The sequence below is a fragment of the Crocodylus siamensis genome, chromosome 5, assembly GCF_052110815.1.
Source record: "Crocodylus siamensis isolate JL-2025a chromosome 5, ASM5211081v1, whole genome shotgun sequence".
NCBI classification, from domain to species: domain Eukaryota; kingdom Metazoa; phylum Chordata; order Crocodylia; family Crocodylidae; genus Crocodylus; species Crocodylus siamensis.
Window position 1 is genome coordinate 30,522,311 of NC_143399.1, and position 25,681 is coordinate 30,547,991.

Consider the following 25,681-nt stretch of genomic DNA (forward strand, 5'->3'; position numbering starts at 1 on the left):
ACAATCACATTTCCTTTCCCATCTTATTAATATCACTTTTAACTATTAAAATATTTTTAAAAATATTTACTTTTTATTATGTTTACATTTTGTATTTCAGCTTGGACAATTCAATCAGTTTCACTTTTGTTTAGAGTTAGTTTCACTTTCAAGTCTGGGTGGCAAAAAAAGTTAGTTGCACAGGAATGGGTATAATTTTAATAACTGTGTAAGTCAGAACTAAAAAGAAACAAATATAGAAAAAATTCTGTTGATTACAGAATTTGCAAACACTTATTTTTCAAAAAAATCTAGCATGCCATTTGATTTATGGCCTTCATTAAAACTGATCAGAAACCAATTTTTGTACTTTTCTCAGGGGGACAAAGGATTTCTGGAAATAGATGCACTCTCCTGAAAGCCCACCTAGTGGCTGATAAATAACCATCCTCTTTATGTCACTTTCACTATAAAAGGCTATCTCTTAAATACAGTTTTGAATAAATCCCTGTTAAAGAGCTATTAAGAAGGAAAGCATGGCAAAAAAAAAATCTCAGTAAAGTGGGCTGTTTGTGCAAATAAGAGGCAAGCACAGCCCATCTGTCCCAGATCAAAATAATGATTTGCAGAAACTCAGTTCAGAATCAGAATTTCCCTTCAGTCTTTAATGGCCAGAGAGAAGCAGCAGTTAGTTTATGCAGACATGTTTGGAAGAGGAAGTTTGTACCGGCAATTTGAGTAAAAGGAAATGAAGAGTGTAATTCAAATTAACCAACCTGTGGTTTTTTGGGGTTTTTTTTAATGGATTGTGTGCATTAACTTTTTTATTTGGGTTCCCAAAGAAATGTGAAGTGCTATGAAAGACCATTCTTCCAGGGACACAGAGATCGTATTACTAAAGAAGCAAAATCTGGCTCTGCATAGACACAAGAACAAAAAAGCCTTTGCTGCAGAACTCACCAAGTTGCTTTTGCTTGCCTGGATTTCAGTGGGCCCGTCATGTTTACAGGAAACATTAAGGCGACAAATGTACCTGGAATACAGGTCCAGTGGGCGACAGTCCAGAATGTTAACATCATTATTTCTAATATAATGAGTGTGCTGGCTGGTCCATAGTAAATACAAAAAGACCAGATCAATGTATCTTGTTACAATATCACACATTTAGGATGGAAGCATACTGGTGTGTCAGAAGAGGCAAGAAACATAGAGGTTAGATTTACTTGAGAAAAACTATATTTTCACTGCAAGAAACATCGTGTGTAGAGGACAACACTAAATTGGTCCTGGCAGAAGGAAGGTGGACTATATCCAGTGTTCTAGAACTCTCCTTTGGTCTGCACCACATTTAATAGCAAGATTATTGTTCAGATCACTTCCTTATTTGTAAACACACATATATTTAGAAAATGCAACCCCTTATTTGGAAGAGCAATACTGGCCAGGTCATAGATTTAACTCCCCTTTAGTACTGCCCAGCAACTGGCATTGAGGACTCCACTTGTGATCCATGGACCTGAAACAGTCTGGACTAAATGAATTGGGAGCTGGACTGTCCTGTGGCAGCTGTGGGCTGCACACAGCCTGTGCGGGATTAAGTTGTGGCCACGAGGCTCCTGTCTGCTGCCGCACCCCAGTTTGGGTCAGAGACCGGAGCGCCTGCGCAACGCGGGCCCGTACCTCGCCCTAGAGTGGCCGGTCGGCATTCGGCCCCGCTGGTGCAGCTCACAGGGTGTTCAGCCCCATCACTTAGAAGCTGGAAAGAGAAAGCCCTACAGAGGGTAGAACCGCATCCCATGCGGGATCAGCTCCCGCACGAATCTGAGGGGGCCTCAAGAGCCCATCCTGCACCGAGACAACAATCAAGCACATTTCAGATCATCCCCAGAAGCCAGTTCATAAAAGCCTCTGGGGAAGTGCACCCCTGGCAGGCCCTGCCCCTCTGGAGGTTGCCTCGCACATCCGCCCTTCACCATCCCTGCTACAGCCCAGGCTGGTTTCTTCCGTGCTCCCGAAAAGCCGGTGATTGCCAGGTTGGTAACGCGGGTCCGGCTCAGACCCGCCTGGCCGCGGCCTAATCCCTTCATGCTCCCTGCTAGCCCGGCTCCCCGCCTCCCCCGGGCTCAGTGTAAGGCGCGAGGCGCGACGCCCCACTCCGCAGGGCGCAACGGGCCGCTGTCCACCCCCACTCCAGCAGCACGTGGTACCGGTGCGGGTGCCCCCACGCGCGCGGCGCCGCTCGGCCGCAGCTCCGCACCCACGTGGGCGGCGCGCGCCGCCTTTGTGTCCCGCAGCCCCCGGCAGCCCTCAGCGGTTCCGCCAGCCGCGCCCCTATTGGTGGCCGCGCCTGTGACGTCGGAGGGCGGAGTCCCAGGCCGAGAGGTGCCGGTTGGAGCCGGTGCGTCCCTGCCCTGCCCTGCCCTGCCCCTGCCCCTGCGCGCCGGACAAGGCGGGACCCGCAGGGGGCGCGGGGCGGCCTGGACACAGGTGAGCGCGGAGCGGGGCGGGGGGCGATCGGCACGTGCCCCGCCCTTACCTGCGACGGGAGCGAAACGGCTGAGGGGAGCTCGAAGGCGCCGCCCCCTCCCCCCGCGCCTGGCCTCGGGCCCACACGTCGCACTGCGCTCCCGCCCGCGAGGCCGTGACCTCGAGTGACCCCGGAGCCCGCAGGTGACCTCGGGCGGGCCCCAATGAGCCGGTCCGCGCCCTGCCTGGCTGCGGCTGCGACTCTGGCACTGCAGTGTCTCGGCAGCCCTGGAAGCGGGGCCCAGGCGGGCTCCCGAGCAGGTGCCTCGAGCCTGCTCTGCAATACAAGGAAGGAGTGCAAAAGGACAGGCTGTCGCTGCTGACTGTCCTGCAGCTGGATTCAGGTGGGCGGAAGCTTATTTTTCTAAATTGTCTTGATTCTGGGCCCTTTCCGAACACTGGTTGGAAAGTTTTAAATACTCGAATCATTTGGCTTAATTGAGTCTGTTCTGACACGTTTTAATTGGGATGCCATGGAGCACACATACCGGCAGCCTTGGGTAGCGTCCGCTGCTAGAGACACACGGCTATGCTGGACAGTTGTGTAGTTTTGAGAAATGGTCAATGTTTGCAATGCGTTACAAACCCAGTGTGGGACTTGTAAAGGTCTTTACGGGGTCCCCTGTTATTCCTCTGGGTTCAATGCCTTTTATAATACTGAAGTTTACATTTGTGTTTACAATAACTTAATTTGACTGAACCTGCCGCTGAGAATGCTCCTTCAAGAAGACGGGCCAGATTTTTAGGGGTATTTGGGTACCTAATTCCCACTGATCTCTGTGAAATAGCTGCAGAAACAATCTTGTTCAAAAGGTGTCTGCAAAGTAATATGTCCTTTGCTCATTTATAAAAAGGAAATATAGGCCGAAAACGCACCGTAATGAACAAACACCCTCTAAAACCTGTTGGAAATGAATAGATTAACAGAAACCTACTTTGTCCTGCTGTGCTGGTGTTTTTCTGTTATAAAATAACATTCTCATTCCTCTGGTGCCATTTGAATTTAAGTCTGTTCACAGCCTCTTTGTATAATATATGTTCTGTTAAATCATCAGGCCTATATACAGCTGTGAGCTCTATTAAGAGGGGAAGAGATTTTTTTCATAACTGTTTCAGCTAGTAGCTGTGGAAATGGGAGGAGATGAGTTCTATTATTTTATAACTTCTTTTTCCTGTCTTTTATTTTTCTTTCATTCTTACCTAATCTACTCCGTCCAGCCTACAAATCTTTTCCTTCTCAAAATCTGTCTTCTTCAATGAAGGGAGGATTTGGAGAACTTGGGAAGAAGACACCAACACATCCTTTCCTTGGGCCTTAGAGGGAAAAGCAAAGGTATTCTTGACTTTCTGTCACTTTCCATCTCTCCAGGAAGTCATGATGCCTGTAAGGATGGAAACTTCTGTAATATAATTATTTTCATCAATATGTGAACAGTGAAAAATAAGTTCTTTATTGTAGTGTTGCTGGAGTGAGATCACCAAAGTAGCATTTTGGTGGGTACCTTAATATACCAGCTGCCAAAGTCAACTACTTTTATTACTCCAGTACATAATCAGACCTGCCAAATGTCACGTGTTTGCAAATACATACAGACAGAAAAACCTTCCCCCAGAAAATACCTTGTGGTCTATGGAAAAATACATTGGGTTGGGAATCTGGAGATCATGAGTTCTAGGCTTGCCTCTTTTGCAGAATATGAATAATATTTTTGACTTTTAAGATTAAGCAAGGCCTTATGCCCCTACCTGAGATTTAGAATTTAATTCTCTAATTTACAATTCAAAGGGCTCTGTACCTCCATTCCAAATTTTTTTAGGGTTCACAAATGAAAAAAAGTTGAAAAATCACTGCTTTAAACAAATGGCTCTCTCCTGTTCTTTGACGGCATTTTTAAGACCTTTGTCTCTGTAGACTTGTGCTTGTATAGTAGGAATAGATTCTTATCCTACCAACTGATAGAAGTTTCTGCTGGGGATCTGATGATGTTGGGTTTAGATATAATGGACAGTTCCTATGAAGAAAAGATGTACATGCAAGGAGTAAAATCAAGGTTAATGGATAACTCATTGTTGCTTGTCTTTACTTTTAAACACTAGGATGAGTTTTCTTTTAATATAGTAGTTTTGCATGCAGTGCATTTATCTGAGATACTTAACTTGCTAATAAGGTTCAGATCTTTACATCAGTTTGATTCAGCTCAGTAAGAATTGTGTTGTCTATTGCATTTAATAAGTGTGTTACCCACATAGGAGGAGTTTGCACATCAGAAAATAGCCACTGTGTTTTGCACTAGTTCTCAAACTTAGCATGGAAGCAAAGACCTATGTAGGTTGCAGAGAATGAACTGTCCCTGGTACTTCATAAGGAGGCCTCTTTTCCCCAGTCAAGTTTGAAATATTTTAGTAGGAAAGTTAATGTGGATAGTTTGCCCTACTGCTATCCTATAGATAAGCAGATGTCTTTTCATTCATATGGAATAGTTTTAATAAATTTTAAATCCCATTCTCTTTTAAAAAAATGCAGGCTAAATGTAAACTAATTTATCATTAAATATCTTACATAAGACAGTAGTATTGAAGTGATGTTGTAGCCATGGTAGTCCAGGAAAAATGCAAGAGGAAATGATTTTTCGTAGATTACTTTTTTTTTTTTTTTTTTTTTTTTTTGGACCAATTATATAAGTGATGGGGAGATGGAGTATTTGGTTCTTTGGTATCCAAAAGCTTGTCTTTCTCGGGCCTGAGGAAAAAAAACATAAGATCATTTCTGTCACTATGTCATCAGACTTGGCAGAAATGCAGTCAGAAACAAAAAGAGGTTTCTTCTGCAAGTGATTGACATGAATATCTTTATTATTTAGTTCTGAATTAAAACTTTAAACGAGTCAAAAGTGAATAATAAAATTTCATATCCAGTTTCCTCAACACTTAAATTTAAGATTGCTGGATTTGACAACCATGTTGCCAGCATGATAGTTTGTATGCAAGCTAGTACCAGGTCTGATTTCTCTTCAGAAAATTTCTGCTAGCCAATTCAATACCATTTTAATTTAAGTAGAATCAAATTGTGAGACTCAAATGGTATTTTTTCCATCCTGAAACAGTAAAAAACACAAATCTAGATTTTTACCATTTTAAAAACTGAATTGCAAAATTACTTACTTACACAACCTGCCTGGAACTTTCAGTGTAAACGTGAATGCACTTCCATAATCCATTTCATGTTGTTATTTCACATCATATACATAGATGTAGTTTTTCTCACCAAGATTCATACTAGCATGAGAATTTCTAAGGAAGTAATCAACTCTTCAGACACTGGGCAGGTTAAATGAGGAAACAACATGGTCAAAAAGCAATCTGTTGCCTTGACTTCAGAACCTGTCAGTGAGGTATTTGGTTTTCATTGCTGATTTATTTTTTTTTTCCTGTAATGTCAATGGATTTTTTTAAAGTAATCTGTTTTTATAAATATGGTCTACTAAATTTGATGTCATAAGCATGCATTTTATTAACCAAAAAACAACACTTTTCAGAGTCTTACACCATGGTCTGTGCAGTATCATTAACCATGGGGAGGGGGGAAGAAAGAAAAAAAAAAAACAACTTTTGATCTGTATTGCTTTTTTCCTCTTCAAAAAAAACAAAACAAAAAGCTCTGTTAATTATTAGGCTGCATTGTAAGGTTTCTATAGGTTAAATTAGGAGTGGAAGGGGCCTCTGGGCATCATCATGTCCAGTCTCTTACATTTGCATGCAGCATGTTTACTTACAGACTAGGGACAGAAGTTGCACAGAAACCAATTTAAGTGATCATCAGAAACTGATTGAAACCTGTAACAGAAAAGAAGTTCAGTGTGCATAAACCACAGTTCAAAATAGCCAGAACTGGTTTAAGATAAACCTGGATAGATGTAGTATCAGACTTCATTGATTTAGGTCACGTTGGTTTACAGAACTTCAGTCACAGATCTCTTCCTGGTTCAAGTTAACTCACAGTCCCCCAGCATCCCAAAATGCTTTTCAGTCCTGGGCTGTGCTGTCTGCTCTAAAAGAGCAGGGACTGCTTTGCTCCTCTGCTTCCTTCCTGCCTGTGTTCATCAGCCCATGTGGGAGAGGGGAACAGACCCCCAGACTCTCATAGCTTGGATCTACGAAACCCTCCTTCTATGGGAGGTATTCCCCTGCACAGCTGCTTGCCTTAGCTCTGCCAAAGGAGGGAAGGGGAAGGAGTTCCTAAGGCCCTGAGGGTGCAGACATCTCAGGGGGTTTCCTCCACCCTGACCTAAGGGCTGTGCCTGGCTATGAGACCCAGGGGCAGAGGGGAATTCTGCCCTTCCTCTTCTCAGTTGCTGATTGCTTCAGCCGCTGCCACAGGAGGGAGGGAGGAAGGAGTTGTCATCTGAGCCAGGTGTGGGGACAATAGAGAGCCCTTGCCTTGGCTGAGGAGGAGGGAACCCCCCAGCCCAGGGCAGCCCCACAGAGCTGAGGGGAATTCTTCCCCTCCCAAACCCCACAGCTGCTTATCTTAGCTGCTGCCAGTCTCAAGGCAGCCCGGGGCAGCTTCAGGGAGCCGAGGGAAATTCCCCCACTCCTCCACAACTGCTTGCCTCAGCTGCTGTGAATCTGAGGCAAAACCAACTACGGAAATATTACTACATAAAATGTAAGTGCAAAAGTTTTAATATAATTACTATAAGATCTGAATGAATAGTATTAGAAGTATAGAATCAGTCTTTTTTGAACAAACCAGTAAAACTTTAAATTTGCAAATAGTTTAACTGTGGAATCTTTGGGGAGGGAGGGTTTGGGGCAGTTGATTAAGAAATTGTCAAGCCAATGGTGATTTTATATTGATACAAGGTGATAATTTATTATTTTGAACCTTTGAAGAGAAAGAGACTGAAACCAATTCCTGTAGTGCTTTGTTAGCAGATTGGTGACATAAGAAAACTGTTTGCTAAGTAAACGTGTTGTTTAAATATGAACATTGTAGTGACAGTGATTTCAATTCAGCAGGGCACTTAAAATGCATGATTAACTGAAATGGGATGGGATCATTAATATGCTCTAGTACTCTGCTAAATTGAGGTCTTTTCAAGACCAGTGTGTAGTTTGTCTCAGCCTGACATTCTAATCCAAAGGTAAGGACTCTTCACTATTGTATTTGTGAAATTACTAATTGAGTTTGATGGTCTTAAGGATATTAAACTTTAATTGCTATATTTTGATTTAAAAAATTCAGCTGTGCTTCATTTATTAGCTATTCAGAAATCATTGTTCCTATAAAAAGTTGATAATGAGTTTCAATTTGGTCAACTTTAACAAAGCCTGCTGTTGATAAACTAGTTTTTAAGCCTCCCTGTATAGCACTCTCGTAAAGAGATCTTTCAAATGTGCGTTATGTAATTGGAACGTACTTTGCCAACTTGGGCTTGAAAACAGTATAAAAAGCTTTGGAGGTAGAAGTGGGATTAACCAGAGTTGTTAGGACAGGCTCTTATTTGTTGTTTTGAAGGCTTCCCATAGCAGTTTCATTAATAATCCTTGTGTTTGTGTGTTTTATAAGAGACCAGATTAATAATGAATCATGTTTAGGTGTTAAAGGTTTTGTAGCTTCTTCTACAGTCCAGTGACAGCATAGTATGCAGGATGCAACTTAAAAACATGATCCTGAAGTGTATTATTGAGCCTGAAAGACCTGGGAGACAACAGCACTCTTGCTGCTTGAAGAATAGGACTAAGTTGTTTCTTAGGTACCTCTTCTACCCTAAACCCTCCAGTAATTCTTTTTGTAATATCTTAACCTGAAAAATGTAACTATTTTTCTAAACTATTGTGAACTGGGCTTCAGAGACTTGCATACATGTACTTACATGCACGATATTGGAGATTGAAAGAGGCAACCGTACACTAAGGTTGTATCAACTCTGTGGCACCACTTTAGTTTATACCCACTAGACATTAGCCACTTCTCTGATTTCACATTTATGAAGTATATTTCACTTTATTAGGTTGGCTTTGAAACATGACTGACTTCTTTTGAAACTGGAAATATTTAATCTTGTTAAGTAAGATACTAACCACCATGAACAATTTAATTAGTTTTCCAATGACAGGAGTGCTACAGTCATATTATATACTTCCTTTTGTAGAGTTGCACACATATTTACACTCCCACAATTTAAATATCCTATTCTGTATGACTTGAAAATAATTAACTATGGCTTTCTTGTCTTTCCTTTTGGAAAACTACTTCTCTGAGTTTTTGTCATATGTATCCATCCAATGTCAGCGAAATTTAGAAGCTCTTGAAAAGTTTTTCTATTCAGGATTCATTTAAGCTTCAAAATGTACTTCAGTGTGCTGGAGATTGACTTTGGTGAATGAAACAGACCCAAGGATAAGGATTCAGAAACAGACAAAGCCTCATGTTAATAATCCTTGAAGGCCAATTCCTAATTCATCTCTCAGTGGGTGGGTATAATTGGTGGCTTTACACTGTCCCACTCCATAATGGTATTCATAATGACCACAAAAGAGAGATTTCTTTGGGAGTCTCAGTGGGGTGAATGGGCAGTGAGCATTGATGGTGCATTCATTACCATAGCTGGCATTAGTTGGTAGGAGTACTGAATTAAGCCAGCATGGTATGTCTAGGGTCTGTCATCCACTCCTCATCACTTTGAGAATGCCCAGTGTTTTCCTGACATCATCCAGAACTCAGCTGGGTTGAAACTTGGTATCAGCCACTAGGTAGGTGCATAACATGTACAGGAGTTTCATGGTAATACTTGTGAGTTTATTAATTATTTGCAGAAAACAGATGGACCTTGTGTAGTTCTGTACCAAGAAGGTAGACCAATATAGGTTTTAGGCTTAACTGCTTTGTTGTTAATTTCTTAGCATCCTTTCAGCTTGGTCTGCCAAGTAACAATAGCATGTTATTTTGTGTGTGTGTGTGTGTGTGTGGTGTGTTTTTTTTGTTGTTTTTTTTTAAATACAGATTAACTTGGAATTATTTTTGTAGCCTTAAATTCTATTATGAAATGGTTCCTTGCAATGTATTTGTTCAAGAGGAATACATCTGTTCCCTGTCTGTGTTTAATATAACCCAGAACTGGAAAAGGCTTCTTCTTTGAAGTCCAGTTGTCTGCTGTCACAGGCGACTACGTAATGAAATCCTTTTCATAAACTTGCCATGCTCCATTTTTTCCCCATTACACCAATTGGAAAGTGGTTTCTGAACCTTGCTGCTCTGATAGCTAGAAATTGTCTTCTAATTTCCAACCTAAATTATTCATGGTTCATTTAATCCCAGTTGTTCTTGTGCCAGCATTGTCCGTTAGCTAAAATATCCTGTCTGGTGCTCACCATTCTGCCCTTAAAAGTATTTACAAAGAGCAGTTATCCCTGTTCAGCCTTCAGTGTGCTAGGGCAAGCAAGCTCTTATTCTGCTTTCATAAGTTCTCAATTTCTCTGATCATCTTTATGGTCTTTCTCCAAGCTACCTATTCCAGTTTGAATTAATTTTTCTTGAAGATGGGTGACTAGAATTTTATCTAATAATCCAAATGAGTTTGTGCCAGTGTCTTGTATGACAGCATTGCTTCCTAGTTTCGAGTGGTACATCCTCAGGTCATACTAGCTGCTGGTTTGGTTTTGTTTTTTCTCCATGGCTGCATCTCAGCTGTGGCTTGTAGTCAGTCATCCTGTAAAAGGGTCTTTCTCCTATCATTTCCAAACTTATGATGAAATACTCTGCTATAAAATGAGATTTCCTATCTTAATCAAGTCACTTAGTGCATCTGAACGCTGTATGCCAACAACATTTGCTTACCCTTATTTTGTGACAAAATCATTAAGGGAAATATTAAATACAGTCATCCTACTGCGAGTCCTTGAGAGAGTCTTCTAAAGTTCCTTGTAGCCCATTATGTTGTTACCAATTATAACTATTAACATTTGATAAATTAGCGTAATAATTATTTTACGTTAGTTTAGATCTACTAAATTCCCATCGTCTTTCTTTGGTGATCATAACTAATTTTCTAGAATCCAGTTTTGCCTGGCTAGATAAACCAAACCTCTGGTTAGTCTGATCTTTGATAAACCTACATCATTTTTTAAAATCTAATTTATATCTTTGTCATAAATTTGTTCTGAAGTCCTCCTACATGCTTGTTCTTTACCTTAAACACAAAAATTAAAAATTTAAATTTCTTCTGCAGTTGCTTGAAACCCTTTCCAGTACGTTGGCTGTTCTATATTCATATAACATATATTATTTGATTCTGGACTTGTGCCAATTCTTTCTTCGTTCTGAAATAAAATGAAAATTACCTTGTCCTACTGATTTGTTCACTAAGCTCTTGGAGTTTTGCTTCCACCTTGAATGTGATAAATTCCTTTTTTTTTTTTTTTTTTATTTAGACGCTTCTTATTTCCATTTGCTTTCCTGTTATTGCCCCATGCTCTAAATAAATTTTATTAAAAATAAGGAAACTAGTAATTTAGTGTTAGATTGTCCTTAATTTCAACTTGATATCCCTGCATAGCCTCTTTTTTTCTTTCTTGAAATTTGGCTAAGGCTCCTAGCAGACATTACATTTCCTACCATGATAAATGGTAGCATACCAAACTTTCAAATATTTTATCAGGCAATTAAAAAAACCAAACAGCCACAAAAATAGCGAACCTACCTCGAAGATGCTACTTGCTAAAGATGGAACTTCTTTGAAGGGTAATATATCACAGGTTAATCTGAATGTCTGCAATGTTATTTAAGAACACTAGCCAATTGGCTGTCAGGAATGATGGTGGGTGGGGGCACTGCCACCCACCACCCTGTGTCACCGCCACTTTCCAGGAAAAGAGGTCGGGGGGAGCTTGCCCCTCTGTCCCCCTCAGCCAGCACCCTGTGCCACCACTGGGGGGGGAAGCGGGGTGGGCACGCAATTCCCTGTGCAAGTGCTAATAGGCAAAATGGGTTATTAATGGGACCAACATTCTGTTTTGGAGGCACTTTATAACAGTCAATGAGCCATCACTGTGTTGTGGATCCCACTTCGGTTAGGTAGTAATTGTTGCCATTTAAGGTTATTTTCCAATTAATGCTTCATCCCTCCTCCACTCCTGTGTTATTAGTAGGTAGTGCGCAGCTGTGAGGACTCTCCCTGCTACACCTGGCCTCACACCCAGAGCTTGAGATAAGCCATTAATCCTGGCTTTATCACCAGACACTAAGATAATGCTGCTGCTGCTGCTACGGTACTCCCATCCCATCGCTAGTACCTTTAGCTTTTTGCCTTGGTTCCCATTCTGAAAAAGTAGCAGCAGTTGTCTCTGTTCCCATAGAATCATAAGGCTGGAAGGAATCCCAAAGGATCATTGGGTCCAGCCCCCTGCATGATCAGGAAAAACATCTGGGGTCAGACCACCCCAGCCAGGTGACTCTTGAAGACCTCTAGGGTAGATGATTGCACCATCTCTGGGGGGAGCTTGTTCCATAGTCTGGACACCCTAGCTGTAAAGAAGTTTTTCCTAATGTTCATCCTGAAACTGTCTTCCAGGAGTTTGTGGCTATTGTTTCTAGTTTTCCCCCAGGGTGCCCTGGTGAATAGTTGTTCACCGAGCTCCTGATGTATGCCTCTGATATAGAGGTAAGCTGCAATCGGGTCCCCTCCCTCAGCCTCTTCTCGTGTAGCTTGCCCTGATCATGTGGGTGGCCCTTCTCTGGATCCTCTCAAGCTTTAGCACTCCTTGTTGAAGTGCAGAGCCCTGAACTGGACACAGTACTCCAGCTGTGGCCACACCAATGTTGAGTAAAGTGGGAGAATCACTTGCAAACAACTCACTAGCATGGATAAAGGCATTTTATTACAAGCCATGCATTTTAAGCCAGCAAGCAAGGAAAGGAGAAAACAAGTGGTTTTTAGATCATCAGGTCTGTCGCTTGGTCAATTTTGAAGACTTCTTATAGAGAAACCTGAGCTGGTACAATGGCCACAGCATTGGTTGTACTGTTTTGGATTCTTCTAAATGCTGATGCCAACCCCAGAAGTCAGCCTGAAGTCTCTCTGATCCCCCATCCTAGTGAACTCAGTTTGTGCAGTGCAGTCCAGGGCTATTTCATAATGAGAGAGGATGAACCATGGGGTGGGCTAGGGGCCCTGAGTCCATGTGGAGCAGGAAGGAGGTCTGCCACTACCTCCTCCCACCAACCCTAAAAGGCTTTCAGGCTCTCCCACCCAAATATTTCAGTATACTGCATATAGCTCCTATGGTTGTGGGCTCTTCAGAGCAGTGGTTGAACATTCCCCTCAAATAAACTGGATGGGGGTGAGGAAGCTTGCTCCATTCGCAAGCTGTGCATTTTGAGTGGTGCAGCAGTCACCTGTCTTCAGACTTTTTGAGTTATTGGCTGACAGTTAAACTAGAGGCAGATCGATTATGACCTTTCAAGCCTCCCAGTTGGATCACGCAAGGTGGCTGTAGCAAATAGTGAAGTATACCATTGGGTATTCCTTGACATTCCAGGAAAGACCCAACTGCACTGGTGAGTTGTCATAGTGTGCCCACCCTGTCCATGAGACAGTCTTCAGAGACCAACATTTATTTACAGTAAGAGGCAAGCAAAGGCTGCTGCACTGTCTTGCACAGCAATAAGCAGGTGCTGTCTCTGCTGTGGAGTTAGATGCATCAGGGTGACATTGTCCAAGGTACTAACATCCTGCAGTTATAAACCAGGGGCATTAGAGGGACCCAAAGTAATAGATCATACTCAACCCCAGGCCAAAGGAGCAGTACAGACCCCACCAAGCACAGCCACAGCCCCACCCCCACCCACCTCAAGTGGCCCACTGTTTTATAGCTCCCATGAGAGTTAGGAGACCTGGCCTCTTGTACCCAATTGCTGTCTGCTTGTGGCTTGCCAAGCGTGGTCCCCACTTTCCTCGGTCCTTAGGAAAAGAGAGAATGAGGTTAACATCCTGAGAGTAGGCAGGGTGAATGAGCCTGTCCACTGGATGGGTGGCCTTGCAAGTTGCAACCTTTGAGGAGTTTTTCATGCTCTCAGAGCAACAGTGAACTCCTGTTCATCTTTTACTGTCAGGCTGGCACCTGTAAATGGCAGTGGTAGTACCTTGGGAACAACAGCCTGAGGATACAGTCAGAGACTTTCAGAAAATTTCCAGGTAGAGAAAGACTTGCATCTGCACAAAGATGGACATGCTGGCCTCTTTGCTTCAGGCTAGCTGCTCCTGGATAATGGAGGCCAGGCAACGGAGGGAGGAACAGCAGATCTATCACCGCCAGTTAATGGCCTCCATCAGGCACAGGATCAAGGAGTTGCAGTGCACTACTATGCAATTTGTCAGGTGCTGTGCAGAGGTCAAAGAGTGACACATGGCCATTGCTGAGCATACAAATGAGATACTTGGGGAGTCCATGAGAGTTGAGCAGGAGTCTATGGATCACCTCACATCAGACGAACCTGCAGACAGAAGGGAAACTTTACGCTCTCTGTGTTGCTCTGCAATTTAACACACAAGTGGGATCGTCCAGTTGTCCCTGGGGACACATGCTGCTACTGAGTTTCAGCATCCCACAGGAGTACCTTGAGACAGGAGAAGGAACAAATGCCCTCCATCCGTTGGACAGGCATGCCCCCGCACCCTAAACAATTATGCAGTAATGGCTACTGCACATGGAGATGTGCTGTGTGGAAATGCTGTGGCTGTGCCAGATGCACAGCATGCTTACATTCACAGGGGAGTGGCAGGTTTCTTCTGTGGTGGTTTCATCTGTATGAAAAACAATACCTGTAATAGTATCACCCTTTGTTGATTCAAAAGCAGTTTGAAGAAATCTGTCCGATATAGCCAGGAAACTAAAATATGAGCTGGGGTGTTGGAAATGATTTGTTATGGACTGCTTCTAGAAACAGGATAAAATATTCTGTCTGAAAGAGTAAAACATATATATAGGAAACATCTTTGGAGGTTTGGTTTGTTTTCCTTGAAAGGTCTTGTTTTTCCTTAGACTATACTTTTGCAGAAAGAACATCCCAAAAGACAAACATAATTTAGCTCCTTCCCCGAAATTTAAGCTAATGCTTGTGTGTGTGACATTTGGAAGATCTAGATCTAGAAAGGGAGAGCTAATAAGGAGGTCCATAGAATGTTTCTGTTGGCAAGGAATCCCTTCAACAGTCCTCAGTAGTTTATGGTTGTCAGAGTAATAAGGCATCAAATTGGGTAGGTCATCCCTAAAAGTTTTTAATGTTGCATTATAAATGTAGACTGCTGAGTTGTATGAAAAGCTATTGGGACAGTCTCTCAAGTCACTTGATAGATAACTCCAGCAGATGGCTAGATGTGCAATGTTTGATCTTATTTATAGTTATACCCCTCTGTTGCCCCAGGATTCCTTTTACCAGAGACCCCCAAGGATTGACATGGCCCCTCATCCGATTTGGTATCAAGTGAACTTTATTAGTAACTCCTAGACTTATTACAAGATAATTAGCCTTGTAATATGACCTGGCAAGCAGTTCCTTAGACGTTACAACAGCGACCTTGGGTGGTACCAGCCTCAGATCCTCTGCTGTGTGTGGGATGTTAGTTTCTGGATTCCTTGTTACTCACAGCTAGAATTCCAAGGCTGCTTCTGTCTCCCCAGGGTGGCAATGCAAACACACACTGTCTCTTTGTCCACTACTTTTGTAACTTTATCATCTCAAACTTTCCAGTCCTCAAGTTTCTTACCGTATCTTTTTAGATAAAGTACTCCAATCCTATTCCATTTTTTGTTTTCTTTTCTTCTAGGGAAACTATTGTACCTGGTAGCCCACTGCACCAATCACAGCACTCTTTTTTTCTTTTTTTTTCCTAGTGCCTTAGGCACTCTATACAATTTAATTACTTAGTTCCGGGAAGGCCTAAAGTTATAATAAGAGCCTGAGCATAACTTAGTTTGCCCACTCCACTCATACTACCTGTTGTCAATACGTTTAATTTCGGGGTGTGCCATCTGCTACGACCAAACACTAACGAGTAATAGTTTTTACCCTAGTCAGGTGGGGAAAAAAGTCAGTCCTGCATTCACACTAACAACCACCTCCTCCTCAAAGTCTAACCTAGTGTTACAGCTCTTCATAGCTGTGAAATCAAACAGAGGTCCAAACCTTAGTCCTCTTTTTCTAACCTGTTATTCAAATACCTTCAGATTCTCTGTTCTTTCTCTCTAAGGGTCATAGACTGTTACTGTGTGTTATTTGATCAACATACAGTTCTAATCAAGAGGTAATCACATAGAATGAGGTGGCATTGAACGGCAGTCGGAGAAAATAGCTTTTTAAAAATTAAATTAGTACAGCTACATAATCTTGTCATTGCATTACTACATAGATGCAACTGAAAAACATCTTGAAGTTAATAATGCAGAAGAAAATTGACTTGCTAGATTTCAGCATGGGGGGAGGATTCTTGTCTTGTCACAAATGGATTGCAACAGAATTAATAAGTTCACTAAGACACAGTTTAGGACACAAATTAGCTTTTATTTGCAGGAGTCTTTTTGTGTGTGCTTCCAGCATTATTAGTTAGATATTAATTTCCCCCAATTGCTCCCTTTGTACAGTTTGGGAATTGATGCCTCTTGATCATGTGTACCTTACTGAGGGATACCGTGAACTGGCCTGTCTTTGGGGAATGTTTACTGTGTGTTTTTGAGGCTCCCTAGTTATGACAGATTTTAATATCTTGTGAATGATACTTTTATGCTCAGGGCTTACATACTTAATGATGTTTTAATTTTTTTTAGTGGAAGCCACGTATTTCTGTTCCATGATATGTCACCATTGGTAAATTCCCTCCCCTCCACTCCACTCTCTTTCCCCACCTTCCTCAGTTCTAGTGCTTGCTAGTTTTTCTGAACATACTGAGGATTGAGAGGGGGGAAAACACAGGTTTGTTTGTTATGCCCTACGAACCTGTATTTTCCCCCTTCTCAATCCTCATGCTGGAAATAAATGAATTGTGATGAAATCATGCCAGCAGGTGGTGTCTTTATTGAATTGGTCCTATCCTCATTATGTAGGAAACTCCAAAGCCTTTTTTCAGTAAAGAATATATTTTTGAAGCTTATGTTGCATTTTGTATAATATACTTGTTGAGGTTTTTAACGCATTACAGATATTGAGAACATTCCATAGTTGCCCATATATCTGTATTTAGGAAGTAGGTTAATGAATCTACAATATTTTTATAGGAATTGTCAAGAAGTCACACCAGTGCCAGAGCTTCTGAGTGATTAGTATATAGCAGGTAAGACCAGTCCTGAGTTTTGAGGGGAAAAAAACTTTCTTACTCTGTACTAAAAAAATGAAGGGAGAAATGTGTGACATGTACCATATCTTTCATTTCACCTTAAAATGTTATCTTTATGGTAACAAATCCACCATTTGATTTTTCCTTTTAATACAATTGGTTGGGAGCATTCTCTCCAAAACAACTTTATATTTTCCTTTACTATTATAGTATAATCAATATTTTACATTATGTAGTATGGGAGTTGTTTTAGGATTTGAACAGATCTTTCTCAGGTAAATTTGAGTGTGATTGGTTTTATTTAAAAAAAAAAAATCTCTTCAGACAAAATAATTTTAAAGATTACCTGAAGTGCTGCTCTTCAGAATGAGCCTAAGAGTTGTGTTTCAGAGGAGAGGGGGGCTATTTTTTAAACAGCAAGGTGAACGTGCATATTTGGTTTGGACAAACGATTGGCATTAAACCAATAGCAATTTACATTTAAAACAAATCTGTAATCTTTGAGAGACCAAGACTAGCTGTGCTGAAAAAGTGTGTGTGTGTGTGTGTGTGTATGCACGTGTCCAGAAAATGGATTCTGTGGATTTTCAGTCTATAATTTTTTGTACTTAAATATTGTTTTGATTGAACTGTATCACATGTAGTCATGCTCGTGCTCCCCTAACAGTGTCTGTATAGTATCACAGAAGTAATGTAGTTGGTTGTCGCCCAGTTCTAGGGGTGCACTGATCAGATTTTCTTGGCCAATACTGATAGCTGATGATTAACCAACCGTATCGGCCAATGCTGAGCTGAAAACTGATATTTAGTAATAGTTCAAGGCATTTTGAACTACTGACATAAATTTATTAGCCTGAAAAAGGGCATTTGTGCCTAAAAACTTGCAGAGAACAATTTTTCCAGCTATTCAGTTGGTCTAATAAAAGATCATCTACCCAAAGAGCCTCATCTGCCCATGTCCATAGACCAACACTGCTACACCCAGCAACTTCTTTTTTTTATTTGCTCCCCACATGGTTCATGCTGCCATGTGGGTGGGGGGCAGGGCAAACCCTTGTGCAGACAGTGGCGCCCGGCACACTTGGAGCCCCAGAGCACACTGCTGCTTCAGTGCTGGCAGGCCCCACGCAGCCAAGGTCCGGTGACCACCAGGGAGAAGCCACTGTTTCAAAGGCACCCAGTGCCCATCAGACCAGAATGTCCCTTGTGCGGTGCCTTACCCCAAATACATGTAGCCCAGTGTCTCTGCACAGCCCCAGTGCTCAGGGATCTGCCCTATGCATGGCATTTCCATGGCAGTGGCAGCAGGAGCTGGTAACAATCCCTTTGTTGCTAAGCGTGGCACCTATGACCGTTCCCCAGTGCCCTCTTCTGCTGTTTGCTGGGACCTGTAGTCTACAGTGGGGTCAGGCTGGCAGCAAAGGCACAAGGACTCGCCAGGGTGCTCTGGGTATGCAGCCATCATAATTGGCTACAGTAACCAAAAAAAGGCTGATAGACAATAACAGACAGACAAGGTTCTTTGGGTAAATCCAATATCTTTTATTAGACCAATTCAAGTAGTTGGGAAAAATTCTTCGCAAGCTTTCAGGTACAAATACCAGCCAGTAACATCATTTTTCCTTTTGGCTACCAGATTGCCACTAATAACTGATATATTGGTGCACCCCTACCCAGTTCATTCAAATCCATCTACCTGCATTCTTCCCAATCCAACTTGAGCTCCTTTTTCATACTGAGCATTAGTATTGCGGTATCAGCAATGCTGCTTGCTTGTAGCCTAAAAGTGATTTGTAACCAGTTTTGGCCTAGTAAAACCAAATTACTTATGGGAAGTTTAACTCCTAAGTCTCAGAACTCTGGTAAGAATCCAGCCAAAGTAGTGAGACATCCCAGAAGGCACTGAGCCTAGCAGTAGAACGTTTGTATCTCCCCAGAATGCAGAAGGCTCATATTTGAGAAGCTCAGGTGAGGTAGATGCAAAGACTTTCAAAAGTTTATCTTAAATTGGCATAAAAAAGAAAGGTGAACGCCTAAATCTTGTGAAAATGAATGATATCTGTAAGAAAAAAGTACAACGCTCCATTATAGAGAAAATTCAAAGGCACCCAGTAGGGGGAGCTGGTATCTTCTGTGTTTGAAATGTAGAGGTGTAGTAACCAAAGGCTTAACTAAGCTCTCCAGAAAGATTTCCCAGTAGTATTAATTACTGTACTACTTAAGGGTTTTAAGAGGTTAGAATAATTTGTTCTAATAATTGGACCTGGTATCCATTTCTAGCAAAATCACAGAATTAGAGAGAAACCTGGCTCTACAGTGGTTTTGCACATAGTAGGATGCACTCTTGGTACCTTTATTGGTAGAAAAACCTTTAAATTAGAGGGAAGGAAAGGGTAAGCAGCCATAAAATTGAGTTAAATAGTAATCCAGTTATAACTGCCTTGCAGATTTTAGAATAAACTTTTAATTCTTTTGAATGTTAAGATCCTGCTTTTATTTGTTATTCAATTTCATTCATGGAGTTCTCAGTTTCAGAATTAATTTGATAAACCTTTTTGCCATCAGTCATATTTGGTTAGGTAAAATGAATTAAAAGATTTTAAAAAAGAAGACAGACTAGAAAACATTGAAGTCACATAGTGAAAGCAAAGAACTGAGCAGTGTGAGAATTCATTGAATGATAGAACAGAAAAGGAAATATTATCACCAGTAGCTAGCGGTCTGGACTTGATAAAACCACATCTACTTTCACCAGTGCAGGAGCTTGGACACAAGAATATTTGCAGAATACATTTAATCAGTGGCAGGTCCTGTCAGACCAACCTGGTGGCCTTCTATGATCAGATTACCAGATCATTAGATGCAGGGGTAGCAGTGGACATAGTCTTCCTGGACTTCCGGAAGGCCTTCGACACTGTCTCTCACCCCGTTCTCATTAAGAAACTGGGGTGTCGACGCCCACACAGTCAATTGGGTCGCCAACTGGCTGGAGGGCCGCACCCAGAGGGTGGTAGTGGATGGGTCCTTCTCAACCTGGAGGGATGTGGGCAGTGGGGTTCTGCAGGGCTCGGTCCTCGGGCCCATGCTGTTCAACATCTTCATCAGTGATTCGGATGAGGGGGTAAAAAGCACCCTGTTCAAATTTGCTGATGACACTAAGATGTGGGGGGATGTGGGCACACTAGAAGGAAGCATCAGGCTACAGTCAGACCTAGACAGGTTACAAGGGTGGGCGGATGTCTTTGTTGAATCCCATCCTATTCACAAGTGCAAGGTGATGCACCATACCTCCAGGTTGGGGAACTCCCCTCTTGTCAGCACAGAGGCAGAAAAGGATCTTAGAGTCATAATTGACTCCAAGATGAACATGGGCCAGCAGTGTGGGGAGGCAGTCAGGAAGGCCAACCGTACCTTGTCATGCAGCTCGAGCAGGTCCAAAGAGGTGATCCTCCCCCTCTATGCGGCACTAGTCAGGCCGCAGTTGGAGTAGTGCATCCAGTTCTGGGTGCTGCACTTCAAGAGGGATGTGGACAGCATGGAGAGGGTCCAGAGGAGGGCCACTCGCATGATCAGGGGACAGCAGGGCAGGCCCTATGAGGAGAGGCTACGGGACCTGAATCTGTTCAGCCTTGACAAGAGAAGGCTGAGGGGGGATCTTGTGTCCTGTTATAAACTAGTCAGGGGGGATCAGCAGGCACTGGGGGAGTCTCTATTCCCCCGTGCACTGCCAGGAGTGACCAGGAATAACGGTCACAAGCTGGCAGAGGGCAGGTTTAGGCTAAATATCAGGAAGCACTACTTCACAGTCAGGGTGGCTAGGATCTGGAACCAACTTCCAAGAGAAGTGGTGCTGGCTCCTACCCTGGGGGTTTTTAAGAGGAGGTTGGATGAACATCTTGCTGGGGTCATTTGACCCCAGTATTATTTCCTGCCATGGCAGGGGGTCGGACTAGATGATCTACTCGGGTCCCTTCCGACCCTAGAAACTATGAAACTATAATCCAATTGCATAGTCTCCTGTTTCTCCCTCTATCCCTTGATGTGTGTCAGGCTTTATCTATGGGAGGAAGTTTGGGCAGTTTAACTTAACCAGATTTTAAACTGGTTTGAACTTCTATATAGGTATACTTTAATTTGAGTGGCTTTTGGTTTAGCTTGTACTTATTCCTAGTTAATTGTGTGATTATTTTGTATATGTTGCTGGTCTAAATTTACTGCGTGATTAACCAGTGAATTGCATAATATATGAAGTGTGTAGCAGAGACCTTAGTGACTGCCAAAGGTTCTGATATGGAACAGTGCTCTGCTAGGGTAGTGCAGCACAATACTTCTGCACCAGCATACGGTATTTTAGCCCCTGACACAGCCTTATGGTTCTTGAATGCTCAGTAATTGCCTAAAGAGTCTTTGAATACCAGATTGCCTTTTTCACATGGTTTGTAAGCAGGATTTATTTTTTGAAAATAAATAAAAATTTTCATGACTTTGGATGATTTCTAAAGTTTGTTCAAAGCTCTGTATGATTTATCTCCTTTTCAACCCTAACTTGTTAAATTGTTGAAATATAGTCTCTGTGTTAAATTATGACTACACAAATACAGTTGCTGTGAGACTATATCAAGACCAAAGCCTGGAACTGTCTATTCAAACTAGTAGCAATCCTACTTGGTGATCAATTGACTCTTGGTCCAATAAGTCAATTAGGCTCTTTTTTCAGAAAGTTAGGGCACTTCATAAGCAGATGAGGTGATTTTTTTTACGGTTAAAAAACCAAACAAACCAACCCTATGTTTTTCCTAGTTCAGATTTCAGGACTAAAGTCTTGTAGTTTTATACCTGTATATTGGTAGGTATCAAAATAGGGATTTATTTTAGTCTGCTTTGTCTCTTTTATGTAAGGTATTTCTTCTCTGTAGGGGGAAAAAAAAACAGTATAGGACCAGGAGTGACATTTTATATCTCCTAATTCGCTTAAGGGCATGTCTGATTTTTAAGACCTTGTTCACTTATTTGAAGATAGATCTTTCATCTTAGATCTAGAAATGCTCAAACTTATGGTAGTCAAAATCATATGCCAATAGTGTGGCAGACCTATCTTATTCTGCTATAGTTGCAGTAGCAACACTGTTAGAAAATGTTTGCCAGGTGTAGGTAAACACCAGTATGCTCTTGATCAGCCTTCTGTGTTCAGTAAGTCTATTAAAGGCTTTGGTCTAATATATTTTTCAAGTTAATCTTTCAGTGATCTATGCAAAATTACATTTTATTTGGCTATATTAAGTACAAAATGATAAATGCTAATACATGTTCAATTTCACATTGAAATAGTATTCTTTAGAAAGAACTAGAAAAGAGCTTCCTTTAATTTTGTTTGCATACTGACTGTGCTTGGTGCTGTACAAACAAAATGTTTCCAATGTAGGAAGCGTACAATTTAAATTACATGAAATTTTAATAAGCAAAGTACAGACTGAAAGGCAAAGCATTAAGTGGTTTAGAATTTGTTTTTATAAACATAATGGTAGGCATAATGTTGAAAGAATTAATGAGCCTCTAATTTTGATGAAATCTGCTATGAATTCAGGTCTGCCCTAGGTTGTAATGGCAGGGTCTGGACTTGTACATTTCTGTCTCCTCAAAATTTTAAGGAAAGGGTAGAGTTGCATACATAAATAATATGAAAGGTTGCAAAAAGATGACTAAAAGAATAAAAAAATCTTTGTTCATGATGTTTTTTTTGCAGGTTCACGTTTGTGTCCTTAGTGTGGGAATATTGTCAGTATCTAAAGATTCTGCTACAAGGGATTTCTCAAAAATAATCCTTTACCTGACCTTGAGTTCAAATGTAGTTTCTTGTTTGGAGTCCTTCAAAAGTTGCATTCCTTTCAAAGCCCAATTAGTGTTGGGCAGTCAGATTCCTGACCTCCAATCAGTGACCTAGCCGTACAAATGGACAAACATTTGGATAAATGTTAAGTAAAATTTGTTGGTGTCTCTTTGTTAGGGCCACAAAGTGCATCCTGTCTTACTGGAATAACAGAACGGGGCCTTCTGAAAGAGACTGGTTGAAAAGCCTTGATGTGTATGCTCCTTTGGAAAAGAGAACGTACAGAATTAGAGGGGTATCTAAAATGCTTGACAAGGTTAGGACTGCATAAATATGTTTTAATTGATAACGGTAATTGTATTGTTTTGGATCAAATAACATAAAATAGGTCTGTTTAAAGGCGGCTGGAAACTGTAATGAAAAACAATCTAAAACTGAAAATATACCTGTTGATTTGGAGACCCTTTCCTCCTGTTCAGGGTCTTTTGGAATGAGAGAAGAATAATATCCAGATAAGTGGATTAATGTATGTATATGTGGCTAAAATTATGTAACTTTGAAGGGTTGTGACAATTTGGATATCATATAACATCAAAAGTTTAACAAGAATATAGTACATAGAAATGTTGTGCTTTGTAAATCATAGAAAATGGGGATGGAAGGGATGTTAAGAGGTTATCTAGTCCAGTGGTTCTCAACCTGTTTTGTACCAGGACTTGCTTGTAAACACGGATGGCCAGTCCCAGCCTAGTGCTCCTCGCTCCCAACCTGCTGTCCCCCGTATCCAGGCCTCAGTCCCAGAGTGTGTGGGGCAGGAGTGGCGGGGGTGTGGGGCATGGGGGTCCCCAAGCAGCCCCTTGCAGGCTGGAACTCTGCTAGCCTGCAAGGGAAAAGCCATGGTTTCCCATGTTTTTCTTCTTTAAAGGAGAAGCCGTTTTTAAAGTTTGTTCACGATCCTTTCATATGTTGCAAACCAGTCTTGAGTCACAACCCACAGATTGAGAGAGACTGATCTAATCCATCCCCCTGTACAAATGGAAACTGATTGCTTCTGTTTTGATTTTTGTGTCCATTGATCAATTCTGAGAGACTTTCAGAGGTGAAGTAATTTAAAAAATTTACCTGAAAACTGGCTAACTCCATTGCTTTGTCTTGTGCCCTATCGGCCAATTTTTGTCTGTCATGTAACGCTGCTGAAATCAGCAGTTATGCAAGGATGAATTTTGCCTCATCTTTCAAGAAAGATTGCCAATTGAATTAAGACACTTTGAAAAGCTTTTACGGCTTTGATATGGGCTAAAAGCTGCTGGGATGGAACAGAAACTATCAAGTGCATTACACTTTAATATTTCATTTAATTAGTCACTCTTACACTTACTTGAATAACAAATTTATTTGGATTAAGGATTTTTAGTTTTCATAATTTTGCTTAAACCAATTTTATCTCTAAATGTAGTACCAAACAGTGAGATTTATTGCTTCAGTGTTACAAAATTAAACATGGAAGTTATAAATCGGCTTACTTCATACAAGTTCATTTCAATGAACAAGCATAGTTTGTCAGAGGTCTTAGAACATAGTCATTAACAAGTCCAGATGACATAGGATTTTAATATTTTAAGATCTTAATAGCATGACACTTACCTTTTTTGGTAGCAAAAAGGCCTTGAACTTAAGGAAGGAGAGAGAAATTACACGATTAATACTGTTTGAATTATGAAATAGGAAATGGCAACCTTGCAGTTCCTAAAAAGAAGCCACAAAATGGCAAAGAGAGTATGTTTTTATAATACAGAATTGCACAGCTTAGTTTCAATTCAGTGTGATGATGGCCATGTATGTATAAACAGGCTTCTCATAGTACACATAGAGTACATAGTATCTCTGAGGGCATTCTAAATAACTGCAGCCAATCGTACCTCCTCAATAATTATTTATTAAAATTATCTCAGTACATATTTTCATCATACTGCCTTACATTGCTTAAGTTCAGCCCAATATCTGTCCTTTCTATGATTTTTAAGAGACATATCCTTTATCAAAACAATAAAGGATAATAGCCCAGTTGCTTTAGCTTACATTGAATTCTGTATTGTAAAACAGGCCATCACTGGATACAGTAAAAAATGCAACTGTTGCTAATGACGTATACCTGATTCAGAGCTGTGCCTTTTGCAGTAAAACCAGATAAAGATTTGTTCATTTCAGCTGTGGTTTTTGCTAAAGTCTAGTCAGCAGTAGTTCTGTTTTACAGTGTAAGGAGACCTGCAAATGAAATACTGAAAAATATTTAGGCAAACTCACAGTATTTCACTGACTAAGATGGTTTTTAACCTTGGTTATCACTACTGAAAAGAAATCTGTGAGAGAAAAAATGTGCTTATTATTTTTGTCAGATTCTGCTTCCCATTTATCTAGAAGTGTGAGAGAGTCTACAAGTATTGTGGCACAGCAACTTTAAGCTTAGTAATAAAGTAGGTGTCTGTGTAGTATGGTCACCTGTTTCCATAGTACAGATGTTCATGGAGTGCTGAAATATAATGGGAAGTACATTTTAATATGTTAAATTAAGAATTTGGTTTCTGACCTATACCATAAATGAGTTAAACAACTAAAGGATGAGCCATATGGAAGTACATTTTTTGCTTCTGACTCGCATCAGTCCAAGGTTTGTTACATGTTAGAGGCAGTAGCATCATAGGGCATACCTGTGCTCTAGGGCTGTGCAAAGCTTCAGGTTTTTGATTCAATTTGGCGTGATTAGGTGGCCGAATCTCCAAATCAAATCGGAACCCTCCAAATTGATTTGGAGAAATTAGATGATTCAGACATAGACACAGCTTTAAACATTTTTTTTCTACATACCTCAAGGTACCAGGCAGCTCGTGAATGCTGAGATGCTGGGGTGCATGGAGCGTGCCATGGGAGCATGGGGGGCGGTCCCCAGTATGCTCAGCAGCAGACCCAGAAGTGGACCAGAATCACTTCTGATCCACTTCTGGGACAGCTGGGGAGCATG

At 41.3% G+C, this 25,681-nt stretch overlaps 1 protein-coding gene across 7 annotated transcripts in view; it reads left to right on the forward strand.

The window, feature by feature from the left end:
• Positions 1 to 2,336: 2,336 nt before the first annotated feature.
• LRRC8B (leucine rich repeat containing 8 VRAC subunit B) overlaps positions 2,337 to 25,681 on the forward strand; it is a 38,180-nt gene continuing 14,835 nt past the window's right edge. The window contains exons 1-3 of one of the 7 annotated variants that reach the window (XM_090048375.1): positions 2,337 to 2,849; positions 3,724 to 3,838; positions 22,840 to 22,978. The gene's annotated coding sequence lies outside the window, so the exon portion shown is untranslated. Of the gene's footprint in view, positions 2,850 to 3,723; positions 3,839 to 16,801; positions 16,833 to 22,839; positions 22,979 to 25,681 lie in introns of those variants that run through there. The other 6 variants (XM_090048376.1, XM_090048373.1, XM_090048377.1 and 3 more) reach the window with 6 other exon arrangements.